The following is a 12,093-nucleotide window of genomic DNA, read 5'->3' as shown; positions in this document are numbered from 1 at the left end:
GAAAAAGAGCTCTCGAAGTTAGGAGACAGCTTTCAAACATTTTCAACTGCAAACCACAAGAAGTACACTTTACATCAAAGGCCAGGACACAAATACATACCTGTCTGTATAACTAAAACAAACACGAGTCAAACGGGGTCAACTACTTTTCCATTAACCATTTATGATTAACTTGTTACCACTGTACCAATTTACTTTTAAAATTACATAATGTGGCCGGGCGCGGTGGCTCAAGCCTGTAATCCCAGCACTTTGGGAGGCCGAGACGGGCGGATCACGAGGTCAGGAGATCGAGACCATCCTGGCTAACACGGTGAAACCCCGTCTCTACTAAAAATACAAAAAAAACTAGCCGGGCGAGGTGGCGGGCGCCTGTAGTCCCAGCTACTCGGGAGGCTGAGGCAGGAGAATGGCGTAAACCCGGGAGGCGGAGCTTGCAGTGAGCTGAGATCTGGCCACTGCACTCCAGTCCGGGCGACAGAGCGAGACTCCGCCTCAAAAAAAAAAAAAATAAATAAAATAAAATAAAATAAAATAAAATAAAATTACATAATGTGCTTAAAGTCAGCTGACTCTCAGCATGACCTAATAATCTTCTCATTTAGCCTTAGCTTCTCTTTCCAATACTCTCAAGCAGTCACTCCAAAGCTTCAGTCATCAACACCACTCTAGTTTCCCTCAGAAAATAATGAAAAATTACAGATATATTTTCAGGTAGCAATGGGAGTTGAGAGAATTTATACCTACAGCATCTCATTACTTAAGTCAGAGCCCAGTCCAAATGATGAGAGAGTCCTGTGAGATAAGTGGTGAAAGACTGGAATGAATTATCCAAAGAATAGGAAAAAGAAACTGGAGGGAAACAAGTGGTGCCAAAAGCCTCAAACTGGAGAAGTATAACCCTGCCTAAGTCTAGTTCCTCTCTCCACCATGCACCTATCTCTTACTCATCTCCATTCCCACCCTATGTGCACACATTAATAAGGGCCTATAGAGTAGAGTGGTGGGAGAGGTAACAGCAGGAGCAGTGCTGCTGCTGGGGCCTGAGGCCGATCTGTCTGACTTCCTGTCTGTGCCTAGCCCATTAGAGCTGCAGCCATGTCTGGGGATGAGATGATTTTTTATCCTAATATGAGCAAGAAGAAAAATCAGCAGCAGCAGCAGTCCTTTAGTTAGAGGAGGAAGGGGATACCCAAACAGAGGAAACCCAGCCCTTAGAAACAAAACAGGTGGAGCCAGAGCCAACTGGGGACAAAGAATTGGAAGCTGATGAAGAGAACACTAGGGAAAAAGCTGCTTCTGATGATCTAGATGACTTGAACTTCTTTAATCAAAAGAAAAAAAACAAAAAAGATATTTGATATTGATGAAGCTGAAGAAGGTGTAAAGGATCTTAAGATTGAAAAGATGTTCAAGAACCAGCTGAACCAGAGTATGACCTTAATATTACGCTTGGCAATAAAAAGAAGAAAAAGAAGAATGTCAAGTTCCCAGATAAGGATGAAATACTAGAGAAAGACAAAATTCCAGAAGATGAAGATAGCAAAAACGACGACGATATCTCATTCAGTAATCATACAGGCCCTGCTAGGGCAGTCTCAGATACACATAAGGAGCTACTGAAGTGAGTATTCAACACCATAAGGGAAAATAATCCAGATATGGTTGCTGAAAAGGAAATTTGTCTTCAAACCTCCACAGGTCATTTGAGTAGGAACCAAGAAAACTTATTTTGTCAACTTTACAGATACCTGTAAACTATTACATCATCAGCCCAAAACATCTTGCAATTTTGTTGGCTGAATTGGGTACCAGTGGTTCTACAGATGGTAATAACCAACCTGTAATCAAAGAAGATTCCCACAGAAACAGAAGAAGTATTCAGAAGATATATCGAGGAATACTTTACTTTTCATACATGCTGATCACCCGACACAAACCTGCAGGAGACTCAACTCTGCTTCTTACAGTGAGCAACTTATTGCTGATATTCTGTTGCAAGTACAAAACCAGTTTCCAGGTTGTCACGGGCAAGCAAGCACCGCTCTGTGCCAAAGTTAACTAATTTGCTAATCACTGATTTTACAATGTGTGTTGCGGAGATGTGGCGGGACAGGTTTGTCTTCAGAATGGATACACTGTTGTATTAAAAACCAAGATTAAAAAACTGCCAAATTCTTTGATAAGTGGTCGGTTGGTCTGAAATTCTTGCAAGATGCCGCTGTTTAAACTGTCGACATAATCACCGCCTCTTCTCTCTCTGTCAGAGAGATGTGATATGGGGTAAGGAGGTGTTTTTCAAAATTGTTCATTGGCATCTGTAAGATAAATTAGTTCTTATAACAGTGCAAGAAAATTAAATTTAAAAAATAGGGATCTAGAAAGCAATATGTATTTGCTGAAAGGAATGATGGCAAAAAATAATAACTACGTTCTGGGGCAACAGATCACTGATCTTTACTAAAGAAATTTTATAGCAATGGAGGTAGTGGCAGACAGACATTAGCATGAATATGGGGAGCTGAAGATGTGAAATGCTGAATATGTTGCCCATTCTTACAAAAAACTTGGCAATGAACAAAAGAGACAAAATGACCTGTCAATAACGGGAGAATAAAGAATACTGCTTTATACAGGGAAAACTTGGAGATATGATACAGAAAGTAACTAAAATAATTTATAATAAAAATGGCTTAAATCCTATAAAATAGTATCACAGAGTAACACATATTTAGATAATGTCAGTAAGTATTTCCAAAGTTAATTTTATCACTTAAGAATGAAGCTGGCTTAAGGTGAAGTCATAGTCATAGTCATATATGGCTACATATATGCACCTACAATCGTATACGAAGAACACTAATATCTGTTATAATAAACTAATATAATAACTAATATCTATTATCATAAAACTTGTTGGTATTCTTAGGGCTTCTTATATTCTTGAAGATATACAGGAATACCTTGTTTTACTGCATTTAGCTTTATATCGCTTCATAGATACTGAGTTTTCATAAACTGAAGGTTTTGGCAACCCTGCATTAACCAAATTAGTAGACACCATTTTTCCTACTATGTGTGCTCACTGTGCATCTTTCTGTTATATTTTGTTAATTTTTGCAATATTCCTAACTTATAAATTATTATTTATCTATTTTGGTGACCTGTGATTTCCGATCTTACATGTTACTACTGTAATTGTTTTGAGGTCCCACAAACTGCGCCCAACAAAAACAGCAAACTTAATCAATAAATGTATTCTGACTGTTTCACTGATTGGCCATTCCCTGTCTCTCTCCCTCTCTCAGGCTCCCCTACTGTCTGAGACCCAACAATATTGAAATTAGGCCAATTAATAACCCTACAATGGCCTCAAAGTGTCCAACTGAAAGGAAGACTCGATTCAGCAGGACTTGGTCAATAACAACAACAACAACAACAAGTCAAATATCTCCCACATTAAATTTTTAAAAACTAGAAATTATTAACCTTAGTGAGAAGGCATGTCAAAAGCCACAATGAGCAAATGCTAGGACTCTTGTGCCAGTTAGCCTAGTTGTGAATGCAAAGGAAAAGTTTTTGTTTTGTTTTGTTTGAGACACGGTCTTGCTCTATCACCCAGGCTGGAGTGCAATGGCATGAACACTGCTTGCTGAAGCTTCAACTTCCTGGGCTCAAGTGATTCCTACCTCAGCCTCCTGGTCAATAACAACAACAACAACAACAAGTCAAATATCTCCCACATTAAATTTTTAAAACCTAGAAATTATTAACCTTAGTGAGAAGGCATGTCAAAAGCCACAATGAGCAAATGCTAGGACTCTTGTGCCAGTTAGCCTAGTTGTGAATGCAAAGGAAAAGTTTTTGTTTTGTTTTGTTTGAGACACGGTCTTGCTCTATCACCCAGGCTGGAGTGCAATGGCATGAACACTGCTTGCTGAAGCTTCAACTTCCTGGGCTCAAGTGATTCCTACCTCAGCCTCCCATGTAGCAGGGACCACAGGCTCATGCCACCATGCCCAGCTACTTTTTTGACTTTTTTTTGGTAAAGACAGGGTCTCATATTATTGTCCAGGCTGTTCTAGAACTCCTGGGCCCAAGCAATATTCACGCATAGGCCTCTCAAAGTGTTGGGGCTACAGGCATGAGCCACTGTGCCTGACCTGGAAAGTTCTTGAAGGAAATTAAAAGTGATAGTCCAGTGAGCATATGAATGATAAGAAAGAAAAGCAGACTGGGCACAGTGGCTCCCACCTGTAATCTCAGCACTTTGGAAAGCCAAGGTGGACAGATCACGAAGTCAAGAGATCAAGACCATCCCGGCCAATAAGGTGAAACCTCGTCTCTATTAAAAATACAAAAATTAGCTGGGTGTGGTGGCACACGCCTGTAATCCCAGCTAGTTGGGAGGCTGAGGCAGGAGACTGCAGTGAGCCAAGATCATGCCACTGCACTCCAGCCTGGCGACACAGAGTGAGATTCTGTCTTTAGAAAAAAAAAAAAAGTGCCCTGCTAGATTTAAATAAACACAATTTCCACATTAAAAAAATTAGAAGACCTGAAGAATGGCAATCCTAAGAAGCAAATTAGTAGTCTGTTACTAATGAAACTTAGACATAATGTTTCATATGAAACATGAAAAAAAGAAAAGGACTGAAAAAGGATAAACAAATATACAGCAGCAAATGCAAATAACAAAACAAAACGAAAAGGCAAAACAAACAAAAAAACAAGAAGAATATTAGCATTAGATAAACCTAAGTAAAAGTTTAAAAAGCATTAAATAGGACTAATGGGAATACTGTGTAACAATGAAGGACAAAGTCCACAAGTTGTCAAAACAAATTATGCAATTTATGCAGGATAGTAGCCACAAACTAAAAGCAAAACAAAAATGGAAAACATGTTATTTTATAAAAAATTTAATGGTTGTCAAGCTCACATTTTCTTACCTAGTTTTTGAAATACAGAAAATTATGTTATGTTTAGCTACAAAACACATTTAGTGAAAAAACCCTGACCTGAACTGGCATAAAGCTATATATATCTTTAGTTACCCTATTTAGTGTAAATACTGATGCAGAAATATTAAGGCATTTGATTATAGGGTACGACCACAGACCATGCTGGAAGCTTAAGTACCATCTTGCCTTCCTAAAATGTGAACACTTACGCATCCCAAACACTGAATATATGAATAAAATTTTTAAACTTAGAAACATAAAAGTATTTTGTTTTCCTATGTTCACATTAATCACGTAATCTGGCTGCAATTTTCTTAAATTCCAAAAATTAAATATTTTACTGACAACATCTATGAGCATAATCCAAATAATTCTAAGAAATAAAATTTTTAAAATGACCAGTTTCCCAAAGTGAAATGATTGCTAATTAAGGAACAATATTGTGGTTCAAGCAGAACATTTTTCAAGTGGAATTTTTAAGAATTATCAAAATACAAAATATTATATAACAGTGTATCTCATTTCCTAATAAAGTAATTGAAAACAAAATAAAGAGGTGGCCAGGTGCCGTGGCTCATGCCTGTAATCCCAACACTTTGGGAGCCAGAAGTGGGCAGCTTGCTTTAGTCTAGGAGTTTGAGACCAGCCTGGGCAACATGGTGAGACCCTATCTCTACAAAAATAAAAATTAGCCAGGCATGGTGGCGCCTGCCTGTAATCCCAGCTACTCAGGAGGCTAAGGTGGGAGGATCACCTGAGGCTGGGAGGTCAAGCTGCAGTGAGCAGTGATTGGGCCACTGGGGCACACAATGAGAGCCTGTCTTAAAAATGAAAACAAAAACAAAAACAAAACACAGAGGAAAATATTTGGCCTTTGTGGCTCTTATAAAAATTCACAAGCATGAATTTAACTTTAAAGATATACACAGTTACAATTAAACTGTTAAAAGTCAAAGACAAGAAAATTTTGACGAGTAGAGAAAAATAACTCATGGGAACAGTATGATTAACAATGAGTTGAGCAGAAACAAAAAAAAATTCAGAAGGCAGTGTGTTATAAATGAAGTTTTGGTGCCGCAAAAGACATAGCATTCGAATATAAAATTTCTTTTTATTTTTTTGGGAGGCTGAGGTGGGTGAATCACGAGGTCAGGCGATCGAGACCATCCCAGCTAACAGGGTGAAACCCCATCTCTACTAACAATACAAAAAATTAGTCGGGCATGGTGGCAGACGCCTGTAGTCCCAGCTACTCAGGAGGCTGAGGCAGGAGAATGGCATGAACCCGGGAGGCGGAGCCTGCAGTGAGCCGAGATCACGCCACTGCACTCTAGTCTGGGTGACAGAGCGAGATTCCGTCTCAAAAAAAAAAACAAACAAAAAAAATTATTTTTTCCTCAGCTAGGCAATTTACTTTTATAGAAGGGTACACCCTCACAGATGGAGCAATGGTGAGTGCACACCTGGACAAGAGAGAGGAAGGTGTTCTTATTCCTGATGCAGGTGGCCCCTACTGCTGTGTCATTCCCCTACTGGCTAGGGTTAGACTGCAAAGGCTAAACTAATTCTGATTGGCTAATTTAAAGAGAGTGCCGGGGTGAGAGGTTTGGCAGGAAAAATGGTTATGGCAGAGCAGGAAATCGGAATGAGTCAGGATGGAGAATGAGTTAGGGCGAAGCAGGTAATCGGAATGAGTCAGGGTGGAGCAGGTAATCGGAATGAGTCAGGGTGGAGCAGGTGATTGGAATGAGCTAGGGTGGAGCAGGTAATTGGAATGAGTCAGGGTGGAGCAGGTGATTGAAAAAAGTTGTTTTACAAGGAAGTTTAAAAGTAGAAGGCAAAGAATTGAACATACTGACATATTGATTCTTCAAAGCGAAATTTAGAACTCATATTTAACAAGTAGAATGACATAATTCAAAGTAGTTTTTAAAATTCTTCCTATATCAATTTAAGAACTTTGGTAACTTGGCCTAAGTGGAAACCAATTAAAAATGAAAGAAAAAAAATAAAACAAAGAAAACACTGCCAACTAAGAATTCTATATCCATCAAAACTAACCTGCAAAAATGAAAATTAAATAAAGACATATTCAGATAAACACAAACAGGGAGAATTCATTGCTAGTCAATCTGCCTTACAAAAAACCCTAATGAAAGTTCTCCAGATTTAAAAGAAGGGACATCAAAGATCATATCAAATGCCTATAAAGAAGGCTAACCATATAAGTAAATGTCTAACACATACAAACCTACTTTTTCACTTTCCTTATTTAAAAGAAAGTTGCTTCAGACAATAATAGCAGAAAGAACAGGAGAAGGAATGGAGGTATATTAGACAGAACAAGGACATGCCACCAAACCATAACTGGAATCCACAGCAATTAAAGAGTACTAGAAATGGTAAATAAATGCAGACTAACATAAGAAATTCTATAAATATATTTTTCCTTTCTTCTCTTAACTTCTTCAAAAACAATAAAAGTATATAGAACTGTAACTCCAGCACAGTATTGCTGAGTTTATAACACATAGATGTAACATACATAACAATTACACAAGGGCGGGGGGGGAAGGGGGAGGAAGAGAGCCACACTGGAGCAAAGGTTCTGGGTTTTATTGAAGTCAAGTTGAAGTAGAATGTGATAAATTAATATGCATACTGTAATCACTAAGAAATTAACTCAAAAATCATAGAGAAAACATCAATGAAGCAGTTAAAATTATACACCAGAAAACAGGTATATAACGCAAAAGAAGGCAAATAAGTGTTAAAAATAAAGTTTCGGTGCCACAAAATAAATAGCACTCGAATACGAAATTTTCTTTTTTTCTTCTAAGCAAAGTGATTTACTGCTATAGAAGGGTGCGCCCTCACTGACGGAGCAATGGTGAGTGCACACCTGGACAAGGGAGGGGAAGGTGTTCTTATTCCTGATGCACACGGCCCCTGCTGCTGTGTCGTTCCCCTATTGGCTAGGGTTAGACCACAAAAGCTAAACTAATTCCAATTGGCTAATTCAGAGAGAGTGACGGGGTGAGTGATTTGGCAGGAAAAATGGTTATGGCAGAGCAGGAAATCGGAATGAATCATGGTAGAGAATGAGTCAAGGCGGAGCAGGTAATCAGAATGAGTCAGGGTGGAGCAGGTAATTGGAATGAGTCAGGGTGGAGCACATGATCGAAAAAGACTGCTTTACGAGGAAGTTGAAAAGTAGAAGGCAAAGAATTGAACACACTGACATATTGATTCTTTGAAGAGAAATTTAGAACTCATATCTAACATTAAGGAGGAACCAATGAACAACAATAAATACATGAGCTATACAGAAAACAAAGAGCAAAACAATCACCATAGATCTAACCATATCAATAATAGTAAATGAGAATGAATTAAGCACCCCAATGAAAATAAAGAGCAGATAAAATTAACTATATACTGTTTGCCAGACACACACTTTATTTTTTCCAGATATAGTCTCTGTAGCCCAGGCTGGAGTGCAGTGGCACAATCATAGCTCACTGCAGCCTCAACCTCCTGGGCTTATGCATTCCTCCTGCCTCATCCTCCCAAGTAGTTAGGACTACAGGCATACACCATCACACTCGATTAATTTGCTTAAAATTTGTGTAGGGTCTCACTATGTCACCCAGGCGGGTCTCAATCTCCTGGCCTCAAGCAATCCTTCCGCTTCAACCTCCCAAAGTGCTGGGATTACAGGCATACATCACTGCGCCGCAGAAACACACCGTAAATCAAAGACACATACAGGATGAAAGAAAAAAGACAGAAAGTCAAATCATGGAAACAGGAATTACGTAAGAGCTGGAGTCTCGGTGCGATGACTCACACCTCTAATCCCAGCACTCTGGGCTGAGGTGGGAGGATCACTTGAGGCCAGGAGTTCAAAACTAGCCTGGGTGACACAACAAGCCATTTCTACAAAAAAAAAAAAAAAAAAAAAAATTAAGCCAGATGTGGTGGTATTTGCCTGCAGGCCCAGCTACTTAAGAGGCTGAAGCAGGAGGACTGCTTGAGCCCAGGAGTTCAAGGCTGCAGTGAGCTACGATCATGCCACTCTACTGTAGCCTGGGTAACTGAGCAAGACCTTGTCTCTATTTACAAAAAAAAAAGGCCAGAGGCAGTGGCTCATGCCTGTAATCCCAGCACTTTGGGAGGCCAAGGCGGGCAGATCACCTGAGGTAGGGAGTTCAAGACCTGCCTGACCAACATGGAGAAACTGCATCTCTACTAAAAATAAAAAAATTAGCTGGGTATGGTGGCGCATGCCTGTAATCCCAGCTACTCAGGAGGCTGAGGCAGGAGAATTGCTCGAACCCAGGAGGTGGAGGTTGTAGTGAGCCAAGATCCCACCACTGTACTCCAGCCTGGGCAAAAGGAGCAAAAATTCCACCTCAAAAAAAAAAAAAAAAAGCAGGAGTGCCTATTCTAATATCAGATAAAATAATTTAAGAGCTATTTATTATATATTCCTGGAATATATACATTTTTGGGTATGTCTGTGAAATATTTACAAAATTTGATCTTGTATTCAGCTACCAAAAACAAGAAAAAAAAACTTCTCAATTAAAAAGATACTGATTTTTACAGTCCATCCTGTAAACGTTTAAAACTTTACAAAGTGAAAGTGAATAAAAACATCACTACACACAACCCAAAATAAAAATGGATTCCAGCTGGAAATCCAAACTAAAATTACAAGCTATCTAGAAAAAAATGCAGCAGAGACAGTTCATACTCAACTCTATTATTTCTATCTGTAGCCTTAAATGTTTAAAAATAAAACTAATAAAACTTAGTTCTTTCCTTGACAAATTAAAAAAAAAAAAGTATGAGCACAGAATTAAATATAAAAGCTGAAATATATGCATTACTGAAAACAAAACTGATAACCTAAAAATAATTTTTTGAGAAAAAAGTAAAATAAATCTTTAGGAGTATAATGAAGAAGAAAAAAACATACAGAAGTCAGAATGAAAATGGAGAAAGCAAAAAAATTTTAAAAGATTACTAAGCCTATATCAGAAAATATTCCACGTAATTCTAAAGCAAGCAATATTAAAATCTAGCAAAAATGGACAATTTTCTAGTAAAATATGATTCATCAAAAGCAAAACAAGAATTAAACTTGAATAGACATATTAGCATACAAAGATTAGAAGTTGCCATTTAAAAAAAAAATACAAAATCCAGATAGTTATACAGGACAGTAATGCTTAAAGAACAAACCAGCATTCCATTATTATTTGAACCAATCTAGAACAAAAGAGTGAAAATCCGAATTCATTTTATATAGTCCAACATTGATTTACTGTTAAAACCTACCAAAGACAATGCAAAAGAAGAAAACTGCAGACCACTCTAGCATATTGACTCTACATTTCTAAATGAAATATTAGCAAACATTCTGTCAATCTGTCAAAAAAAATTATGATCAATAAGGTTTACCAGGAATTCAAAGATTATTCAACGGAAAGAAATTTAACAAAACAATCATATCAAAACAACTGAAGGAGGTAACTATATGGTTATATAAACAATGTTAAAGTGGCATATGATAAAATTCAGACATTTTTAGTAAGAACACTAAAAAAGAGAAGCAAACAACTTAAATATGAAAAGAATCATTTACCAAAACATTAAACAGCATTTAAAGCTACCAAAACCTTTAAAAAAAAAAAAAAAAAGCTTCTCTAGTCAAGTCAGACATCAGGCATCATTTATCAAAGAGGCAATATACAAAATTATTAATGGCACAGATTCTGGAGCCAGACTACACAGATTTAAATCTCAACCCCTTCAAAGCTGTTAATTCCTTAAGCTTTGTATTAATTCCTTAAGCTTTGACTCTTAGTTTCCCATTTGCAAAACAGGGATAATAGTACCTACCTCAAAGGTTGTTGGGAAGATCACATGTTTATACACATAAAACGTGACACACGTAAGTACTCAGAAAATATAAGCTATTATTACAAGTTACTATTTGTCTCAAAGATTTTAGAGCACCACTGTGTAACAGAATTTTCTGCAATAATGGATAAGTGCTGTATGTGCACTGTTCAATGCAGTACTCAATACAACACTGGCCACTGAGCACTTGGAAAATGGCTGGTGGAACCAACCAACTAAATTTTAAAATTTCATTTTAGATAACTAAAAATTAAATCACCACCAGTGACTAGTTGCTATGGTACAGGACATAGCAATTCTAGAAAACGCAGAATACCTGAGATGTCACTTACTTTTTAAGACTACTGAAATTTAAAAGATAAGTTTACAACAAAATGAAGGTACAAAAGAAAAAATTAATAGCTGCCCCACTTCCAATAATGGCACAATGGAAAGCAAATCCTCTCTTCAAAGACAAAAGTATAAAACTGTACAAAACTGTCAAAAAGAAAAAAAGGCAAACAACTAATTCAGACCACTGGGAATCAAATGAGACATGCAAAATGAGACACACTTATTCTACAAAAACTGCTAAAGTTTCAGGTAAAAGCAATGAAAGGCACTGGCCCTCTTGCTTGAGGGCCCTCTTGCTTGAGGATTCCCATTCTCTCCAGAAGTCTGGTCTAAAAAATCAGTAGTTTTACTAGAATTGGGCCGACCACAAAAACAGCAACTTTGTTGTCATACATGGCAGAATCAACTGGGGAGAGAGGTGAATGCGAAAACATGAGATCTGCCAGCTATAAACTGGTATCTGTTTGGAAAGAACAGGTTTTGCTATACCTGGGTTGGGGTCACAGAGCAAGCAGAGGACTAACCACATTAATACAAGGAAACTTAAAATTAGAGAGTCACAGAAGGGCTAAGATCAACTGTCTATACAGATATGGCTAATTGAGACACTGCGCATACCAAATGGAGACACAAGAAAGCCCTAAAAAAACTAAAGGCCAAGTGAGAATAAAAAACAAAGACTTCAAAGCAGCTATTATAAATATTTTCAAAGAATAAAAAGGAACAACTGTTCAAATAATAAAATACTATGGCAAAGCCTCAACAAATAAGAAGTCTCAAGAGCGAACTATAAAACCAAAAAACAAAATTTGAGAGAATGTCACACAGATTAAAAGTACATGCAAAATAAAAAATTCAGTACATA

The 12,093-nt window shown here is 37.6% G+C and overlaps 1 protein-coding gene and 1 pseudogene across 5 annotated transcripts in view; one reads left to right on the top strand and one right to left on the bottom strand.

Moving 5' to 3' along the window:
* Window positions 1–12,093, bottom strand: part of TRIM33 (tripartite motif containing 33) — a 123,736-nt gene that overhangs the window by 78,990 nt on the left and 32,653 nt on the right. Inside the window, exon 1 of one of the 5 annotated variants that reach the window (XM_033199865.1) lies at window positions 1,941–1,959. The exons of the other annotated variants lie outside the window; for them this stretch is intronic. The gene's annotated coding sequence lies outside the window, so the exon portion shown is untranslated. Of the gene's footprint in view, window positions 1–1,940; window positions 1,960–12,093 lie in introns of those variants that run through there. 5 annotated transcript variants of the gene reach the window in all.
* Window positions 987–2,065, top strand: LOC117076407 (annotated as a pseudogene).

Source organism: Trachypithecus francoisi, unplaced genomic scaffold (assembly GCF_009764315.1).
Source record: "Trachypithecus francoisi isolate TF-2019V2 unplaced genomic scaffold, Tfra_2.0 Lachesis_group5, whole genome shotgun sequence".
Classification (NCBI taxonomy): Eukaryota; Metazoa; Chordata; class Mammalia; order Primates; family Cercopithecidae; genus Trachypithecus; species Trachypithecus francoisi.
This window is presented reverse-complemented; position numbering and strand designations above follow the sequence as displayed.